Source organism: Cupressus sempervirens, unplaced genomic scaffold (genome assembly GCF_028749045.1).
Source record: "Cupressus sempervirens isolate cs-2001-9-10 unplaced genomic scaffold, ASM2874904v1 CseChr00s100013_2_01, whole genome shotgun sequence".
In the NCBI taxonomy this organism is placed as follows: Eukaryota; Viridiplantae; Streptophyta; class Pinopsida; order Cupressales; family Cupressaceae; genus Cupressus; species Cupressus sempervirens.
The window spans coordinates 21,705-30,037 of NW_028322208.1; positions in this window are offsets into that span (position 1 = coordinate 21,705).

The window sequence follows — 8,333 nt, forward strand, 5'->3', positions numbered from 1 at the left end:
TAGTTAAGGTGGTCAGACACGGGAGTTTTTTTTTTCCAAAATTTTTTTAGTAGAAAATTCATATTTAATTATTTATTTGGAATAAAAATACCCAAAAATATGCGTCACATTCGGTCATGAGTCTACTTTTTATATCTATAATTATATTAAAAAAATATTATCATTTGATTTTTATTAAGGTGGTTAGACATACACCTACTTTTTATTTTTGCCCTGAAATTTTTGTAATACTGCATTAAAATTCAAACTTTTGACCAATCAATTATTATTTTTCTCCAGATAAGGCTTAGTAGTTTAGAAACTAAATTCAATTTTCTATAGATTATTTTTTCACAACTTTTTGATAGACATTTCATAACCACTTTAAAATTATGTGTCAAGTTGACATAACCCTGATTTGGTGGTTTTCCACTGCCACTTAGGGCCATAGTTTGGCACACCATGATCCTGCACATACCCATTAGTACCTTACATTTATGATAATTTCAGGGCTGCACCATACAAATATTTTTAATAATAATAACATTATATAATATTTTAATTACTATTAAAAATTATTTTTTTGATCATACGATCTTTCATTTTTTCAATTGAATGCTTACCCAATTTCGCCAAATTCTAGTACCTGTAAAAAGCCAATTTTTTATTGATACAAACAATTATAATTTTAAGAGAAATTATATACACCAAATAAAACACTTTAAAGATCATAGAATTATATTATTTTAACCAAAACAAATGTCAAAATTAACACGTAAAAAATCTTATAAGGATTTTAACTACCCATAATTGGATGGAGATATTAGAAACAATTCAAGAAGAAGTTTCAAACTCACAAAAAATGACAACAAAAATGGGCACCCATTTTGTATTTAAATCCCAAGAAAAAAATTAAAAAATTGTATTCATTTGTGTTCATGATCTTAATTATAATGAGTATTTGTTTAGAGAAAATAAATTGGTACGATGTATCTATTTAAGTTTCTAAAAATTATTTATTTTAAGAAAATGGTTGTGTTCTGTTGATAACAATTATTCAATTGTATATTGTTAGTGATGTTACACAAATGCCACACTCCAACCGAGCATTGCCAGTAGTAACCAATCTTAAAAGACTCCAGTATCAGCTGAGCAAAAGATGAGAAGAAGCCAAGTTTAGTGATCAAGTGTAAACTGAGCTAGGTCGGTCATTGCAAGAGTTCAATAAACTAAGTCAAGCCGATTACCAAGGAACTTAGTAGTAACCAAGTGACCTAGTTTTAGTGTCAGCTGACCTACACCAAAATTTATTTGTTTATTATTTGGTTTATTTAAGTTGACTTAGTGGATGTTAATTTTTTATTTGTAAGGGTGTTCAAGATGACTTGACATTGGTTTCATATATATGAAATGTCAAGTTGTGGATTAAAACATGGAAGTAGTGGAAGATGATAAGATACAAAAAAGGAAGGACATCTGATTAAGAGAAGAATATCTAGAGAGATGCAAAGAATATTTTGATTAGGAAGGATCCAGAGGATAAACTAGAATAATGATCTGAATTTGCAAATCAGTTGCTTCATCAATCAGGTGAATCATTGTTACTCTCTAACAATTGTAGCAGTGAAGAAATCTCTTAACAGAGTACAATCATTTTGTAAATCCTCTAACAAGGTGGAATTTCTAGATTTAAGTGTCTTAAGACCTCTAACAAGGCCACTCCTAATAGGGTAATTTAAATCCTTTAATAGGGTCATACCTAACAATGTGTTTTGTAACCTTTAATAGGGTTGGCTCCTAATAGGGCTCACTTTAGAAGAGTGAAAAGTTGTAACTAGTTGCATTGGTGGATTTTCCAAAATGGGTTTCCATGTTAAATCTTGGTGTCTCTTGTGTTCATGATATTTTCTTACTACTTTATCTTTCTGCAACTAAGTTACTAAAGGTTAATGCACATTAATTACTTTGTTATCCGAGTTACATTGAATATCGAGTTCTATTCAATTTGTGCAACGATTTGAGTTAATAAGAAGTTTGTATTGACATCTAAGGGATATGGAATTATTTTAGTGGTAACTAATTCACCCCTCCCCTCTTAGTTACTTCTCTTATATTTCTAGTTAGTGTTCATCTATTCTTTTATTTTGTGTTTTTGCAATCATGACAATAGAGTAAAAGAATAGAAACTAACAAAGCTTTGTAAGGCTTATTATTATTTGGGAGGGAATGAACTCTACTAGGATTTTATAAGTAGGTCTTGTCTTTTTATAAAAATATTGTGTATTAGTCTATTTCTGATAGAGGGCCACACCACTCTAACAACTCACAACCAAGAATGCAACAATATAGAGACCAAGAAAAAAAAATTCTTCACAAATAATTTTATTATACTTGAAAAATCCTTACAACACCCACAAGATGATATGACTTCTTCAACATAAGAGAAATCCTAAATAAGAGTCTTCACACCAAGAGCTTCACCAATAACTTCTACTTGAAGAGCTACACCTTTAGAGTTTTCACACCTTGAAGTCTTCACGCCTTCTAGCTTCTACTTCTCAAACTTGATTAGAAATGCTCTTATCCCTTGCTTAGATAGGCACTTACCACCCAATACATGACTTATCCACAACCTTCTAGAATTCCACCTACACAATATCCAAAACCTTCTACAACTTCCAAAACTTTCTACAATATTCATAACTTTCTAGAATTCTTCTCACACACCTCAATAAATGGAATGACAACCATTTATTTTTTATTTTTTCTATTATGCCACCTATGCACCTCGAAAATAAAAATCCTCTTTTCCTTTCTTTTCTCCTTTTTCCCCCTTTTTTATTTTTTTATTATTTCTCCTCTAATTTTCGTCACTTTCTCTCTCCTCTACAATTTTTTTTTTTTAATAAATTTTTTAATTTTTAATTTTTAATTTTACATTCAACACATCTCCCCTTTATTTAAGATGCTCCTGCATCAATTTCATACCAAATTTACTTCAAGAGTCCTTAGAGTATTTAATGGCTTTGACCAACTTTATCCTAGTAGCTAATACTAGTGCTAGAGCTATTGTGACAAAATATCATGGCACTACCACTAAAGAAACATCCTCATAAGTTCGTGTCAAGGGTTTTTTACAAGGAATGGACCCCTTGTGGAATTCATCTTGATGACGTTAAAAACCTTATTAAGGGCATTTTTTGTTTGTTTTGTTTCTCCAACCCCTCCTACAATGAGGTTATTCTTATAAATGGGCCATGGTTGTTCCACTCCTCCTTATTGGTTTTCAAGAATTCATCTCGAGACTTTACTATCTTGGATGAAAACAAATTTAAGGGTTCTTATGTGGGTTTAGTTCCCTGCTATTCCTTTGTCTTATTGGTCTTTCATGCAAACGATTATACAAAATCTGGACAAGGCATTTTATCTTGAAACTGAATATTTTTTTAATCCCCTCCCTCAAAGAAGGCTTTGTGTTGAGGTTGACCTTTTGTACGACATAAAATAAACTATTGATATTAAAGTGTGTAATAACACATTCACCCAAAAGGTGTAATATTTGAATATTCCCAAAACTTTTTATTAGTCCCAATCAGTAGAGAAAAAGATTAAAGATTATCGATTGGTTATGCCATGAATGAAATCTCCCTCAAAATAGTTCACCTCTCATCTCATAGAAGTTTCTAAAAAGACCAATGGAATACTAAGGTTCATAAATGTATATGTGAAATGCGGGGCTCAGATCCTCACACACACTTCAACATGGTCATTATTTGAAAGATCATCCCAGAATGAATTTGAGATTATTCATCCGAGTAATCCAACCATTCGACCTGTTGCCTTCTAACTAGAAGGATTTTTCATTTTCTCTCAGAATGAGAAGCAGGCAGCTGGACCTCTAGGATGAAGGATTTTAAGCTATATGAGACATGCAAGATTAATCTAAATGTATTCAAGATTACTCTAAGAATAAGAAAGAACAATTAATCTAAATGGATGCATTGTTAAACTATATGAGATTGATATGTAAGAATATTAAGCTAAGAATGCAATAGAAAATGAGTAGATATTCCAATATAAGTTTGATGCAAACTCAATTCAACCTCCCTAATGAGGAATCAAAGGCTTCTTAAATAGAAACCTAGAATCAACTGATGGTCAAGATTAATCAGAATGGACGATCCAAATTGAAGGTGGGACTCAGTCATAATGGAAAATTTCTTAAGAAAAGGAAGTTAAGTGGTTGCTATTGAGTGTAAAAATGAGTTAACTGATTTAATTTGGAGTGTAATACGGAGTTAATTGATTTAATTTGGAGTGGAATAAGGAGTTAATTGATTTAATCCCTTTTCTTATTTTTGTTCACCTAGAGTTTCCATTTCTAAACTGAAGAGAAGATTTGGAGAGAATATTTAATTTAATAAAATAGAATATGACCTCATAAATGGATAAACTTTAATTAATTGAATAATTAAATTTATTAATTAAAAAGAGGAAATATCTTATTAAATCAAATATATTTAATTCTTTTATACATTAGCTAAAGGGGTGAATTTAATTTAATTAAAGTATGAACACTTATAATTAAACTAATTCAATTAAATGGTTAATTTAGCCAATTTAATGAATATTCAAGAATTAATTAAAGTAAGTGATTGATATAGATCAGTGATTTTCTACATTTGACACTTAGGCCAAGTAGAGATTATTACAATTAGAATTTCCTAGTAAAATAGGATTTAGGAAGAATTAAATAGACTAGAATTGTTTAATATGGCAATGTGCCAATTTTGGGGTATTACATTTTGCTCCTCTTTGAATGAATGTGTGAGCAGCACGTTCAATTCAAAAAAATTAGAAGTATGAAGCATATATCAAGAAACAAGATTAGTTTCAAAATTGATGACATGGAAATCAATTGATAAGCATTTAAAGGTTATCTTCAAAAAAAAGCTTAACCTTAAGGGATCTAGATAGAACACCTAGATACCAAAGTTGATAAGCTTTTAAAGATTATCTCCAAAATGGAGCTTAACCTTAAGGGACCAGATAGACCACCTAGATATCAAGATGATAAAAGAGATAAAAAGACCTATCATGAGTCATAGAATCATCCCTAGAATGAGGCTTGATCCTCAAGAGTCAGGGTTTAGACTATCCTGATACCTATGCATTTAACTCTAACAAGAACTATAATAAGGTTGATCAACTAATCAAAACATAAGATAGATGACAAATGATGCCAAATAGAGGGGACAAGATACCTCAAGTAATGAGATTCCCTGAGAAATAAATACATAAGATTCATACTAAGTTGAAATTTAGATTCAATGATGTAATCATCCTACCCCCTCCGGAGTGAAATCAAAAGATAACACACCAAAAATATGATGTAGAGATACAAAAGAAATATGAGATTCCAAAGGGTGTAGAAGGGATCAGAATGATCAAAAGAAAATTCAGAGTCAACTGGAAGTGATTGTGAGGTCCAAAAGACTAAGTTTGACAAAAGTTGACCAGAGTTGACATTTTCCAGAAATGGTGGAAAATTTGAAGAAAAATGTGATTTAAAAAGATTCCAAGATTCACAAAGTATCAGCAAAATTGGACTACACAAGCATTTGATCATGTCGGTCCCAAAAATTTAAAGTGTAAATTTTAGTTGTTTAAGTGTGTTAGATTTTGAATTCGATTCTAAAAATGAGTTTAGAGCAACCAAACTAGCCAAGAGGGTGATTAATTGATCATTTGTGCATTGGTAAAGAAACATGATACTTTGCAGATGTCAATGATTCCTTGTCATGAAGGAAGTAAGTAAATATGCAATCGAACCATGTGTCTATGCAATGCAATCCTATGCTAGATGCAATCTTAAACTAGATGCAACCCTAGGTTTGGTTACCAAGCTCTGGTAATTATCATCAATGAGCATGTAGGAAATCCAAAACATCATACAATCCCCACTAAAATTTCAATCATAGTAATATGAATAGGGCATCTGTTCTAGTTTTGTTGGGGTTAAATTAAAGCATTTGAGGCACAAGAAGCCAAAATGACCAGAACACTTGTCCCTTTAAATATAGCAAGTTAACATTGTAGAACAAGATTTAATCTACAAAGAACATTAGCAATAAGAGAAACATTTGAAAACTAAAACTAAATTAACATATATGTTTAGACAAAGAAAAGAAAATAAGAAGTGCAAAACCTTAAAGGAGAAAACACTTCATGCTTTCTTGATTTTGTAGATGCGTCCTTTGATGTGAATGTATGCTCAAGATGCTCAAAGTTTCTTCAATGGTGGAGAAGGGTAATGGCAAATTGGTAGATTTGTGAGCTCTCAATTTGGCATTATAAGGGTAAGATTGATGACTTTGGTTCTCAAAATAGCATGGTAACTTTAGCTCAAAGATTGTTATTTTTTTGGCTTGGGATGGGATTCAATTTATAGGCTAAGGGCTTGAGGGATAGAGGGATAAGATGCAAGGAAAGATAAAGGCTTAAGGAGGGCTAGGATGCACTCAAAGGAGAGCACATGGATTGTGCTTGTTTAGCACCAATGGGAAGGTGACACTTGTCACAAGGAGGATGAGTGTGAGAGGGTAGGGTAAAGGGTTGGTTAAAGGCATGATGAGTGGGGTTGAGTATGTAAGAGAGATGTAAGAGGAATGAGTGTGGAAGAGGGAAGAGTGTGGAAGATGGATGTAAGAGTCATGAGTGGGCTTGTAAGAGTCTTTTATGGTTTGTAAGAGCACTCATGACTTGGTGGTTGGGATTTTTGAGGGGAGACTTTGGTTTGGTTTAGGAAAGTCTTAAACTTGTTTAAGGAATGTGGCAACATTAGGGGGTGGATTAGGCTTGGGTTTAGGATTAGATTAAGGATGTTAGAGATGTGCAAGTGGATGGTATTAATGAGGGTGGGTGAGTTAGTGGCTAAGCTTGGTTAGTATGGGTGGATGGGGTGGATTAGGCTAAATAGAGGATTAGGGATAAGTTAGGGGTTTTTAGATTTGAGGATTTTATTTATCAAATAGATTTATTTAATAAATGGGGATTTTTGGAATTAGATAGAAGAATAGGATTTAATTGATAAATGATAAGTTATTTGATTTATCAATTAGGACTATAGATGATTAATTAAATTAATCAGCTAGGGGATGGCAAAGGATTAATTAAATAGGAGTTTAATTAATAATGCCTTTTAGAGATGGCTAAATTAGATTACCAAAGTGGTGTAATCAAATTTAGGTGTCTACATTTTGCCCCTCTTTGATATAGTGTTGAGACAACACTATTTCAAAGAAGTTCGAATGAAGACGACACGAGGAAGATGTTTTAGCAACAAGGTTGCCCCAGTCTCGGATAAGAAGAGGAGAGACTGGACTCAGATGATGCCCCCTCAAGAAGGCGGTGAAGAGAGAAATGAGGCTCGACGACTTCTTGAAAAGTACATGAAATTGAGATGAGCTAAGACACAGGTCAGCAAAGAGAAGGGGCTGAATTAGCTCAAACTCTCACTCTGACTACAGGAGAATGATAAAGGAGAATCAGATGCACAAGAGGAAACAAGCTTTAAGACTTTCAGGATTGGGGGGGGGGAGGATGGAGGAGCGGAGTTCTATAAAAGGAATCCAGGATAGGGAGATGGATGACAGGATGATAAAGCTGATGCAATAGGATTTCAAAGAGTCAGATTGGCGAAAGATGGGTTTCGGAGATCCCTAGGACTAGGATTGTGGATCCCGAAAGATGAGGCTTGGTGGATTGATTTGATTGGTGGATCCCTAAGACTAGGATTGTGGATCCCTAAAGCTAAACATGAGGAGTGATCGAAAGAGATACTGATGCATAAGCCGGGATAGGTGCTGGATATGGATGGGGGATAATGGAGATGAAGGGAATCCATTGAAGCTTTTTGAGCGGGGGGATACTTCAAAGAGAAGTACCACCATGTAGTTGAGCACTAGATTTGCTATAAGACTGTTGGTTAATTACCAAGGTTACCAAGAACATAAAGGCCTTTTCACCAACTATCTAGAGGACTGACAAACTGACTCGAAACAAACATGAATCCTAGAGGAAACAACATGGAAACGACACTGGAGAACCCACATGTAGAAAAGAAAAACAAATGAAAGACCTGATCAAGAACTTACACCCTGATTGCTCCATTCGTAGCATACCATGATATGGAAGATCATGGCAACCTTGAGGAGGGAACAAGGAGATTTCTTGGAAAAGATATTTTCAAGACCCAAATGGGAAGATCCCAAATCAAAAGAAAGCGAAAATCCAAAAGAGAACCGTTTGCCAACGAGATGGATACCAATGACAAGGGAGGATGGACAAGACAA